The sequence below is a fragment of the Perna viridis genome, chromosome 15 (genome assembly GCF_037379345.1).
Source record: "Perna viridis isolate PV_CMFRI_1.1 ecotype Kerala chromosome 15, ASM3737934v1, whole genome shotgun sequence".
NCBI lineage: Eukaryota > Metazoa > Mollusca > Bivalvia > Mytilida > Mytilidae > Perna > Perna viridis.
The window spans coordinates 13,213,785-13,227,814 of record NC_142459.1 but is presented as its reverse complement, the minus strand read 5'-3'; the positions used below and the strand labels follow the sequence as shown (position 1 = coordinate 13,227,814).

The 14,030-nt window shown below is 32.8% G+C and overlaps 1 long non-coding RNA gene across 1 annotated transcript; it reads right to left on the bottom strand.

Annotated features, from left to right (window-relative positions):
• Nucleotides 1–6,880: 6,880 nt before the first annotated feature.
• On the bottom strand, nucleotides 6,881–9,889 carry LOC148597005 (uncharacterized). Its single transcript, XR_015919033.1, has 3 exons — nucleotides 9,779–9,889; nucleotides 7,403–7,455; nucleotides 6,881–6,995 (listed from the first exon to the last, which is right to left on the bottom strand). It is a non-coding gene; the product is annotated as an uncharacterized LOC148597005 (long non-coding RNA).
• Nucleotides 9,890–14,030: the final 4,141 nt, after the last annotated feature.

The following is a 14,030-nucleotide window of genomic DNA, read 5'->3' as shown; positions in this document are numbered from 1 at the left end:
ACCCCGAACTCGATATCTAAGTAGTAGAAATTGTATTGGCTCTATTTAATAAATGATCAGAAACTAATAAAATTAATTATTTTACCATTTTTTGTACTACTATATGTACATGATGTTATTAAATGTACGCATTCTTACCAAAAATTAATTTAAAAAGCTATTACATTATCGGGATGCATTCCAACAGTACAGAACTGTACACGTTTCCTATTGACAAATAAATTGTGTAGAGTGGTCTAATCATTCGGTCACTCGAAGACGAGTCAACTTTATGTATTCTTTTTAAACATTTGAGTGTGACGTTCAATAGAATAGAACCTTGTAGATCCCATTTTATTAAATATAAAGATTCAGACATTTTAAAAATACAGGGTTTTTTTGTATGACCCGGCACGTTCGGATCGAAAATAACTACATGGTAATATTCAACTAATATAACTGAATATTGTATTTTACATTTGAAAGTTAAATTTGCTTGAAACCTCTTTGAAATTTTTTATATGTTTTCCTCTGATTATATATCTGAGTTTTTTAATTGTGAATAAGTACCTGAATAACATGTAATTCTTAAACATTTGATTTTGGTGGTTGTAATTCTGCACTGTAGATCGTATGTTTAGGACATTGTTTTTTCATTATCATAATCAGTGAATATTTTGAAAAAAAATATTCGATGTTCATGGTACAATGTAGATCATACCTCACATTTTCATCTCTATATATTTTTTTAGATTTTTCCTAGAATGACAATCGGTGAGCAGAATGTAACATATTATTGTTTAAACTAAACACAGGTCACCAATTTTAGTACCTAGCTAATTAACACAAAATAACATGCAATGAAAAATCCAATCAGAAGGCTTACTTGTGAAGGATTAGTTCTCACACTCAAGTGATTTTTGACAATCGATTTTTCGCCCCTTTTATGAAACAATTTCATGCCAAAACTTTATGAAAAAAAACGTCTAACAGGTTGCTAATAATTTGCTCTCTATAATGAGCTATCATACAAAGATTTTCACTGAGAATTAAAATTTTGGTTATATGAGAATCTTCTCTCTGGCCAGTATAACAAAACATATTAATTCTTATTTTGCATAATGCAACCACATATCAATAATTTATTGAATGTTTCACACATTTGATAACTTATTAACACTTTCCCAATTAAAAATTTGTATTCCTCATAGTTTGTTAAAATAACTATTTCAAATCGTCTTTTAAATATACCGAAGATTTTATAAAATTTCATGGAACTTTCATGTGATCGACAACATATTTGTCAGGCGTGGTAGATACTTTTTTCAGCAAAGTATTGGTATTTAAATGGGAAGAAATTAGCCACCGCTACCCGCTGACCTATTTCTTCTCTCTTATGAGGCTAACTCGATAGTGGATGTGATCCAAAAGAAGAAACATAGTTGCGAGATTTGATTTCGGTTTCTTTAAACAATCATAGAATCATGGATTATATACATCGCACCTATCCCGAAGAACTTGAGATAAAAAAAAAAACTGCACACTATGATTTCAGTATCATATTCGACCCTACACTTAGAGAACTATTGTAAAGAAAAAACTATCAACAAAACCAAAACGACAATTGCGATGACTTTTTTATTCCGTATTGTCAACTTTCCGTTCATCTGAGGATACATCACTTCAGCGCCTACGTATGAAAACTTTTTACAATAATACTTTTGAGACAGGGTCATGTTCCTACATGATTAAAGTCGTCACTACAGAAATTATACGGTCGTCACCAAGAATGTATCCATCTGCACCATACAGAACTGATTTGTTCGAATGTCACGGTTTCTATTTTTTCACTTCTATTTACCCCGGACTAAAAAAATTTATAACAAATTTGGTATGCGTTTTAAATGCTTCGAAAGACCGACAGAATCTGCTTATTTGTACGTGTTATTTTGGTTATCTGATTTTCTATGATGTATTTGTTTGTTTTTCCTGTCTTGTGTTTTCCTTGCATTATATATTTGTGGTTTCTGCTTGAACTTTGATTCCCTTAATTACACTCTTTAACCAGAATATACACAACCAATATACGAACCATTGAATTGCGATCTAGCAAAGTTACATCCAATAATAAAATATAAACACAAGGTATTAACTTTCACTATCTGGAATATTCCGTTCCAGCAATTGTCTAAAAGTAAAATATTTGACTTTAAATACTTCGATTCATCTTAAAGTACTCGGCTTATATTGAAAAAAATAAGTTAAAAAAATTTATAGTAAACATTAATGTATAGTTTTGTTGAAATTACGATTTTGTATGTCGAGGTTTCGTTATGGTGTATCCATCTGAGCTATGAAAACGGATTTGTTCAACGTGTCATATTTTTTTTCTGTCCTCGTTCGACTACCCCGGACTTGACTTTTTTATGAGCAACTCGGCGAGTGTTTCTAGGAAAGCAGGGGACGATTACACTACCGGTGCACCTAGTCCATGCACCAGTTTGTAATGTAGTTCGAGTTCGTCATTTGCTTTTTTTTACTTTGTATGAATGATTTTAGTCACTTTATGTTCTTTGTCGTGTCTGTTTTCCATGTCTGGTCATTGTCCCTGGATTACATTCTTTTGATAACCGATATAGCCTTGGTTTCCTTGATTGCTCTTGTAATCAACTTTCCTCTCAACGATTGAAATGGCACCAGATAAAGCCGTCAAGAAGGAGGAATGAAAGAGGGAAAGTAGAATTAACCATTGATCGGGATTGCATATCTATTAAACCCGTCCTAAATTTACTTTGATTGTACTGCGTTTTACTTATTTATAATGAACAATCAATTATGATTTTTTTACTTAATAACTTGGGTTTGTGACAGGTCTGGTATTTTATTTTATCCAATATAAATAAAACTACCGTATTAATTTGACTTTTAATATAATGCTTGCGTGTAGGTTACTCCCTAAAAAAGTGATTGATTGTTTAAAAAATGCCAACGTGTAATAATAAAATTAAAACCTTGTCCAAATATTGAACAAGGAAGTTCTGGGTATTCTATTCATAACTTGAAAACTATATTATGGATTATCGCAAATAATTGTGCAATCTTTTTTCCAAGTCTTACAATACAATATATATATATATATATGTAATCAAGATTCTAGAGAAAATTCAAGAAAAACAAATGCTAAGAATAAAGACTAGACACAGAATATAAACACACACAAAAAAAAAAATACCAATAAAATAACCAAAGTAACACATTCAAAGAAAAAAAATGAGCTATAGGTAGAGTTATCGTCCTAAGTTTTTTTTTTTTTTTTTTTCTTAAAACATCGGATAGGTCTCTCATAAAATGTCACCACAGATTTGGAAAAATGAAATAAAAACAAAAACAAAAACAAACAAAAACTATGTCAAGGTAAGTTAATCAGTTTGCAAAGTGGAGATAGATAAACTGCCCTTTATACAGTCAGCATATTCGTTTAATTAGGAGTTAAATTTCCTCAAAGTTCTGTTGTTACATTTGTTTCTTCGACAAAACGAAATGGTTTTCGACTATATGGATAACATAGATAACAAGTCCATGGTCGGATCTGTTACATTGTATACCAGGAAGTTTTTTTTTGTTTTTTTTTTATTCATGACCCTTAATACAATAAAGTTGTTAAAATAACTTTCTTTTTTAGTCTGTAAAGTATGAATCATAAAAAGTTACTTGTTTTGTATTTAAATATGCAACAACCAACAATTGTACTTGGTCCGGGTGTTAAAAGAATAGGCCTGCAGCAGTGCTAAGCTTGGCGTATAAGTCGACTAAATAGTGCTCAGAAACCTAGCCGGGGGCTAGGCGCTCTGCCCACAGAGCAACTGGGATGTGTGCCCCAGGTGGTGGAATGGGGTACCCCTGGCGTGTTACATGCTGGGGTTGTCAAGCTATAATACGGAAAACCTGACCGCAAACCATAGTGGTGCACCGTGTTGGGAAAGATGCCACGTTCTTCGCACGTTAAAGAACCCTGCTGTGGTATTCGATAGGAGTAGGAACCTTTGCGCTCCACCAAAGGAGGCTAAATTGCCCAACCTTACCCATCCCCCTTTTTCCAGTGGCAATCAAAATTTGTCGACCCTATTATCCTTGTGACCCATGCTTTTTTATCATTTCATGTTCATTTTATCATCCATTTCATGTTCATTGTCTGAATACAGCTGAAATATTGCTGCTCGGACGTTAAGCCCCAACAAACAAACAAACAAACAAACAAACAAAACAACTGTACTTAAGATGAGTCTTTCCTCGTTTAGCTACCCCGGACTTGACTTTTTATAATCAACTCGGCAGGTGTTTCCAGAAAAGCAGAGGACGCTTACCCTAACGGTGGACCTGGTCCATGCTCCCAGTTTTTAGGGGAGTCCGAGTTGCCCTTTGCTTTTGTTACTTTGTATGATTTTAGTTATTTTATGTTCTTTGTTGTGTATGTCTGTTTTCCATGTCTGGTCTTTGTCCCTGGATTACATTTTTTTTATTACCTCTATAACCTTGGTTCCCTTGATTACTCTTTCATCGATATAAATTAGCAAACGAGTCATAAGGAAAAATCAGAAAAAAGGAAAGTTCATATATCAAATGACAACATAAACAAAACCCGGGAAGATAGAAGAAAAAAAAGGTTATATCTTCATAATGAAAATATGGTAATTCGTTACGAACATAAAGGCTATTATAAAAAATCTAAAATCAAAGTCTAAAAACAAGTACATATTGTCCTAGGGGATCTAAAACTTTTTTGTGATGATATCTTTGCCTACTCTGGTCTTTACTTGTTATGAGCAACTCTGTGGGTGTTTTAGAACAGCAGAGGACACTTACCTCACCGATGCACCTCGTCCATGCTCCAAGTTTTCAGTACAATCCAAGTTGCTAATTTATTTTTATTTTTATTTTTTATTTTTTTTTGTTTATATTATTTTGTTTATTTTGTGTTCTTTGTTGTGTTTGTCTTTTTTCAATATCTGGTCTTTCTCCATTGATTACATTTTGTTTTATTTCCGATAGAATCTTGGTTCCCTTGATCACTCTTATATAATTGTAATTTGTTAGCTGATGTATAGTGAAACCGGTCTATTCCGAATCCTTTTCTTCAAATGTGTTTCGTTAAGGCAGGGGTTAATTAAATTTAACTTGATATCAAAGGACTTCAAGCAGTGTGGGTTTGGGATAACTCAGGATTTAGATTAGTTTCTCTGTATTAAAATTTTCAAACTTAAGTACCAGATCTTATAAAATTCAGACACTGCCAATGGTAAAACGATTCATGATGTAGAAAAACCCACTGAACTTTTTTTTAGTCCATATATGCTATATTTTTACATTACAAGAATTATTTCTGTATTCAGATTTCGAGAAAATCTTACTTTTTTCTCCCACTAAAATCAACCAAATGGAAAGATATCGAGAACGATAATACTTGCAAAGTGCCAATTACATGTACAATCTATATAATGTTTATCTCTTAAACGCAACAACCAACACCTCAGACTGTTTATGTGATCAGTATTAGTTTCTGAATGGCAAATTGCCCCGTGCAGGTCCGGGTGTCAAAAGAATAGGCATGCAGCAGCGCTAAGCTTGTCGTAAAAGGCGACTAAATAGTGCTTAGAAACATAGCCGGGGCTAGGCGCTCTGCCCACAGAGCAACTGGGATGTGTGCCACAGGTTGTGGAATAGAGTACCCCTGGTGTGTTACATTCTGGGTTTGTCAGGCTATAATACGGCAAACCTGACCGCAAACCATTGTGGTGCACCATGTTGGGAAAGATGCCACGTTCCTCGCACGTTAAAGAACCCTGCTGTTGTATTCGATAGGAAACTTTGCGCTCCGCCACAGAAAGCTAAATTGCCCGACCCTACCCAACCCCCCTTTTTCTAGTGGCAATCCAAATTTGTCGTCCCTATTATCCTTGTTCCTATCCCTCTTTCCATTTTATCACAATCATCATCATTTCATGTTCATCGCCTGAATATAGCTGAAATATTGCTGCTTGGGCGTTTAACCCCAACAATCAATCAATCAATCAATCTGAACGAGAATTAAAACTGAATTCGGTTGGTTTTGACTTACTCGAATTACCTTCTGTCTGAATTTTAGAAAGACTGCTACTTAAAAACAATTGAACAAATTTAAAAAAAAAAAAAAACGATTGTAAAACATACATGTAACATTGCATACACATATATTTGCACAGAAAATGGCGCCATATTGAAAATGGAATTTGAAACATGTTCCAAGGCGAATGAAAGAACCTCTTATTTTTTTCCAATGTAGCTTGTCTGTATTCTACTAAAATGTAACCTCTTTATGACAATATAAAGTAGTGAAAGAGTAGTTTACTTTGTTGAGACAAATCCACGGCTTTTCTAGTTCAAAGTACATTTAAATTGACATGACGTGTTACATTCTGGGTTTGTCAGGCTATTATACGGCAAACCTGACCGCAAACCATAGTGGTGCACCGTTTTGGGAAAGATGCCACGTTCCTCGCACGTTAAAGAACCCTGCTGTGGTATTCGATAGGAGTAGGAACCTTTGTGCTCCGCCACAGGGGGATAAATTGCCCAACCATACCCATCTCCCCTTTTATCTTGTGGAAATCAAAATTTATCGACCCCATTATCCATTTCATTTCATTTTTTTCATTTTCATTTTATCATTCCTTTCATGTTCATCGCCTGAATATAGCTGAGAGTAATTGTACTGACCCTGAACGCGATGTTCAAACAATGTTCAATGAACTAAGATTTGCATAGCTGTTAGTGTCAATTTAGTTGAAATGCAACAAAATACTTTTTTCTTTGTAGTTTATTCAGAAAGAAAATTGGATCACAAGTTGCTTTGTGATATTTTTTATCATCACCATTCACTCATACACCACAGGGTCGTCGTAACTCTTTGGTGATAATTTTTTCTTGTTTTTCTTTCCACTTGTGTCACTACTACTACTGCTACTACTGCCACTTTTAGACTGGAAGAGAAATATTCATAATGTTAACAAATGTACCACCATCACTACAAAATCATTAGATATATTAAAATTGTTAAAAGAAATATCCACAACATGCAATATTGTGATAAAGCAAACAACTGCTTGTTATGTTTGTAAACCATGTTCAATTTTCAACATATCTAGTCCAAACTTTATCAAGACCTCTTTACATGGAGTTTATCTCTCATTGTGATAGTCACAGCGATTTATACTGGTTAAGAAGTTCATATTTTGTATGTGCTAAAGCGTCTGCATACAGCTTGTCCAATTGTCACGATAAGACAAACATCTCATTCTTATCTTCACTATTCTATCATTTTCAAACTGAAATCACGCACATTGATAAGTGGCAAGCTCATTACGAATGAACGTTTTCAGTTACTTACCTTAACTCCCTTTTTGTTCAATCGTCCTTTTTCATAGTAATCATCGGATGCGTCTGTAATTTAGATTACATGTGTACATTAATTGAAGTACATACAAATTACACTACAATATCATTTAATTTCTCATGAAAAAATCATTGTATTGCTTACACGAGTACATTTGTACATAACATAATTAGTATTCTTAAAATAAAGTGCATAGTAAAATTCGTTAATTCAGAAGGTTACATTAACAAATTCACGTCTACCAAATGTCCAAGTATATGACACCAAGATTGTATACCTTTGTAATCAAAGACTGTATAAAGAATATATCCCGTAGGCTGTATACAAAAAGCTCTGTTTTTGGACAAACTTCCCCCTTTGTCCCCATATTACATTTCCTTATGCCCCTTCCCACATGCCCTATTCGTCATGCCCTATTTCCCATGTTCTATTCGCCATTTATATTAATCATCATTCAATATCTATAAAATTACATTCATTTTGCACATCAGTGAAATATGTTAATCTCGTTGGTTAATCTGCTTTACCCGCATGATGTTTTATGTGTCGATGAAAAACATCTTCGCGCTAAATAGGTCACGACAACAATTTAGGGGACAACTTTTAGTGAATGTGTATTTCTTATTTTCTATGTTCGTGTATATGTAATTTCAAATAGAAATAAAAAAGAAATATATATATAAAATACGGTAGTGCCATAACTTCTTTAATATTTCCCGATTGCGATACATTTCAAGATGAAACTGAGAAATGTCAACTGAAAATGAGAATGTCAATTTGGATCTGCAAAATGTTAACTTGGAACTGCAAAATGCCTCGCATCAATCGGGGAATGTGATAGAGGTCATGGCAGCACCAGATTTTCGTACCTATGATATGTATTTATTAGAATTGAATGTTTCATTTCTGATTTTTAATCACCGTGTAAAAGTGTTAGCCGGTCGTATTCATTGAACATATACTATGGCAAATGCTTTTACACGCCGATGAAACATAAAAATTTAAACAATCAATTTTCACCTAAACAAGGATTGTGCACGGTAAGAAATCGTTTTATTACAATTTCTTAATACAATATTTTACATATATCAATGAGGTAAATAAATTTTTAATTAATGTGTTCTCAATTAGTACCGTTTCGACTCTTAACTAGGCAAATGTCCCATTCCGAATTGCCTTATTGTCTTATTCCCAATTGTCCAATGCTCAATATCAGTTTAATGGAAAGATTACCACAATACAAAATCGGTCGGATGACAATGATGTCATTTCAATATCATTCATATTGAAAACAGACTAATAAGAAACTATTGTACTGATAAATTTCAGGCCATAATCAAAAGGAAGAAAAACAATAAAAAAGAAAGTCCGCATGATAAATGGCAATATAAGTGCAAAAACAGAAATGTTGGAAACAACCGTAATATCTTGACGTGGTACTGACATTTCTAATGGAATAACGGACTGGAATTTTTTTTCAACGTCCTGACTACCCTGTGGAGTCTTCCACGGCCGGATGGCTATGGTGGATTATTCACAGTTTTATACCGCCCTATACCTCCAACTTATATAACTGTTGTATAATTCAGAGTATACAAGCAGGTGACATATAAAAAAAACCCTATTATTGTATTATCTCATTCACAAAATCTTCAAAATATTGGGAAATACAGTCTTCTGTCAAATGAACTTACATGTGCCGATATATTACTGAAAAGTACATCATATCATCAAAATAATATACAGAACGTTAGTACCAGGCAGTCTTTATGAAATGCAGTCAGGAGATGATTCATCCATGTAAAAAAAACCCATAAAACTCACAATCTCTTGTTTTCTGATAACATAACCAGTCTTATCTTGTTTTCATTTGGATGTTGTGCTTTTGAGATAAAGCATAAAAAACAGAATGTACAAGACATTTGCACTTTGCAAGCATTATCATTCTTGAGTGGGTTTCATTTGATTAAGTTAAATGGAAGATTAATGTATGAATATCATAAAACAATACAGAATATCTAGATATAGAAAAGAAAATGTTATGTAAAGGGCATTGTTTATTTTTCGGTAGTTATTTCAACTACCATGAATCACGTCTGACATTGGCAGTATCTGAATTTTATTTGTACAGTTAGAATGAAAAAACCTAGAAGTAAAACTCATTCATATTGATTTCCTCGAGAATACTTCCTTATTTTTCATGCAGATATTTCATAACCCAATAATGTATGCAAAGGTTAAATAGGTTAGTCCGTAAAAGGGCATGTCTAGCTTTTGCTACAAAAAGAAGTTTACGTCACCTTCAAATACCCTTTACTACTTCGGAGACCGTAAAACAACACTACATAATTGTGGATTCGTTGTACATACCAACAGCAGTCAGGGTGATGACTGATACAACAGCTATGAGCAAAACGAAGAAGGATAGCTTCATACCGACTCCAAAGTTATTTCCAAATGTTAGAACACCTTTTGTTCCTGCTTAATACGACAGATGTGATTTTTTGCATAAAAACCTTGGTATTTATACCCATGATACTATGTGACATACAAAATCTGATTACAAGATGTATTCCTGCTTGATTAAGTAGGTTCTGTGTTTTTGACAGAAAAGGGTAATAAACACATTCTTTGTGTGGTTAAGCCTACCTTGTGAATTAATGAATCACAAGTTATCTTTGTTTTGCATTTGTTTACAGTTATTTCTGAGAATAAAATATAACCCTTATCAAATGTCAGGAATCATATCAGTGTTTTGTTAAATGATTTAGTTGGATGTGACGAAAAGTCTCCATCGGCAGTATACGTTATTTATTTATGCGGTTCATAATGCACAGAAGACCCGGAAGTTGCTTTAAAAACGATGCTTAAACATTTTTTTCTAAAAAGGTTATTAAATGTCCGCATGATTGTTCATTAACTGGATTGGTAAGACGTAGAACAATACATATTCGCAACAGGGCATCGTGAAATTTTATTAAGGTGTATATTGATTATACCTGGAATGTTGTTACTCGCATATAAAATTGCGTCCGTGAAGTGAAACAAAACCTGGTAAAAATCACTTTTTTAATTGTAAAACATACAACTTTAATTTCCAATATTTCCAACACGAGATGAAAAATACTAGTGATACTCCAAACTTTGTACACAAACGAGAATAATCAAAAAGTACATGTTTCTCTTACCATTTCCTATCAGTCGCTCCTGACAAAGACTTGATAACAAAATATCGAGCCTCCCTTTCTGTTTTAGCATGTTATGGTTGTTATCGGATTTTTTTTTTTTTTTTTTTTTTTTGCGACTCTCACTTATACATTAGTCATATCTAAGCCGCTTGACAATCCATTAATACTTATTATTATTTATTCCCTAAAAGCTATCTGTATTTATTTAAGGAGGTTAACCGAGGTTAAGGGGCACAACTCCTACAAATCATTTTAAAATGTGTTTAAATCTTATGTTAGCATCTGAGTAACTTTGTTTGATGTCATTCTGTTTAAGTGAATGCCTAAAAGGATTTTAATGAAATTAATTGCAATGCAAAAATCACTGGTGTCAAGAGTTTTCTTTTCTTTATCCTTCTCAAGACGAAATATATTTGTCATATTTTGCTCTTAAAGTTGTCTGCTTTTAAAATAAAAATGTCATCATTATTGTGGGAAAAACAAGTCAGATAACATAAAAAAACTCCGTACCTTCTGATCTATATTATATTGATCTGTAGAAAAGTTTGTTTGTTTTTGTTTTTGTTTATTTTGTTTTGTATTTTATTTCCTTTTAATTTTTGTTTTTGTTTGTTTTTGTTTTTTGTTTTGTTTTTTGTTTTTTGTTTTTGTTTTTGATTTATTTTTTATTTTTATTTTGTGAAATGCTTGTTGTATGCCGATTATAGCATGTATAAATGTTATGTCTCGTGCAATACCAATTGGTGAAGTAGAAAGTTGTTTGCTCTCTTTCTCTCCTGTTTATCTTTTACTGGTGCGCCAGTTTCATGTTCACAGTTTTAAGTGGTATCCGAGCTGCTTTTTTACTTTCGTTGCTTTGTACGTACATGTATTGTTTTGGTTATTTTATGGGTTTTTTTTCTGTGTGTCTGTTTCCTTGTCTGATCTTTGTCCCTGGATCACATTAATTTGATTTCCGCTAGAATCTTGGTTCCCTTGATTACTCTTTAGATAATATGCTCTCAAAGTTAAAAAGTAACTGAATGGAACACGGACACATTTTACTTATCGAAGTATTGAAAAATAATATGGCAAATATCATGAAAAACAATATTTCTTGCCTGACTTTTTTTCTTTACATCACCTTATCATGTACCACTTCTCTGACAATGGTAGCAGATGTTTACTACAATCATGTTTTTCTTGTTCGTATTACGTCACTAATACTAATGTGATGTTTTAAAATCATCTCAACTTATTCACAGTGCTTAATTGACTTCATCGAAAAAATATTATCTACAGGGAAACATGGTACAGTTCATCTCTACATTTAAATATATTCTATATGTACATGTATTTGTTTGACATATAGTAGTCAATGGAAATTGCTTATGTTTTTTTTTTTTTTTTTTTTTTTTGGGGGGGGGGTCTTAGCCTTCGATAAGAATAAATAAGAACAGCAAAAAATGATGGTGCTGCCAATGATTTTGCAATTGCTGCCCGCTTATATATCAATGGCATCATGCCGTATACCATGATTGAATGATGTTATACTTTGGTGTTGTGAAATATGTAATAAGGTATGTAATAAAAAAACAACAGGATGTATCGGTAAACTCGGCCTAAATCATAAATGTCCTTTTGAATGATTTAAATTATTATCTGTGAAGTTTTGCCATGTTTTAAGAAGCAAGATAAGAATCATGCAAAATGGGATTCATGGTTCGAAAGCCTACATAGATTTACTTTTGACACTTTGTTTAAAATGTTTAAGTAAACAGAAAATATGAAAAGATGTAAAATATATAGAATACATTGTAAATTCACAATTACGGGGGATTACTATGTAAAGGACAATAAAATACAACAGAAACTGTATGATTTTTAATGTGGATAATCCGCTGAGAGCAGACTTAATGATTGTACGATTATACATTTCATCATATAGACATATAAAGGAACTTAAATATATGAAAATGTGTAGACTGTTTTGGGGTGTATCGCATAATACAGAATTTGAATGACTCTTTGAAATACTACTATTTAATACATATTGCTAGTACTGCTGTTTTCCTCTGATTTTATTATGCTTTTCTTGGTGCTTTATTGCAGAGTAATCAATGGAAACAACATTCGAGCGGACATCAAAAGAACATATTCCTAAGATAAGGCCTACACACGGAAAACATACACTTACAACAAAGGATTCAAATTAATTAAACTAACACGTTAAATCAGTAAATGAACAACACAGACTCCTCCATAAAAAAATTGGGAACATGGAGGGTAGCATCCTCAGAAACCCAATTATGAGAAGTATAGCACGTGTAGTTTCGGCAAGAAATTTCCGAATGGTTCAGCTTGGTGTTAAGGCTATCTTTTCAAATTGCAACATTTTTCGATTATATTTCGCCTGAGATCTAATGCTTATTATACAAATTGCAAGATAAGACGTTTTCTTTTTAATACAGATTGCAAACACATTTCAAACGCGCGGTATTTTAGGGGATAGAGTTCCAAGTGTATCCAATTGGGATGGTATGCCCACATGCTTCTGCGCGCTAGCAGAATAAACATTCGACTCAGCTTGTTGGACTTGTACAAAGCAGACCGACCTATTGGTAAAACTTTTTTGTCCCGATATACACGACATATTTGACATAGGATGTTAAACCATAAAAAAATTAATATTGGATAAGCGACAATGGATGGTAATGAATCACATAGAAAAGCTTATGTTTCTGCGTTTGTTATTTTATTAATTTTGTTTGCGTTCACTATTTTTTAATTTAGGTTAAAATGGCTTTCAGAATCATTGACTAACTAGAGGATTGTGTCAACCGTATTTATATTTTAGGACTCTAAGAAATTAACTAGATTAATACTACCATTGATTGGTATGTTAAAGTTAAACTTAAAGCGTGTTTCACCAAAAAATTACTTAAAACCAGCGATGAAATTATGTATTTTTCAAGCAGAACATAACTTGTTATGAGCGACGTAATTTAAACATCCACGTCATTAATATTACATATAGAAATACTATTTTTCGATATAAAAAAATGATTGCAAGAATCAAGGGTATAATTCCAATTGTAACGTATAATAATCTAATGGTATTGTTAAATTGTCCCTCAATTACATTCTTTTGATTACCGCTATAACCTTGGTTCCCTTGATTACTCTTATAATATATTGATTAGAAAAAAAACATTACAGTTTTAAATGCTTTAATATTTATTCCTTTTTTTTTTTATTTTGGAACTTTTTGTAAACATTTTGGTTAAAATCTTATATATTTGGGTGTAGAAGTCTAAAATATAATTTTCGACAATGGCCCTAATCGGCATTCTACGGTGTGGTTACTGAATCTGATAGCGAGGTTAAACTTAAAAGTATTGGCTTGAACTTTGCGTAGCTTGAAGTGTCAGTTAGATTAAAAACGCAACAAGAAG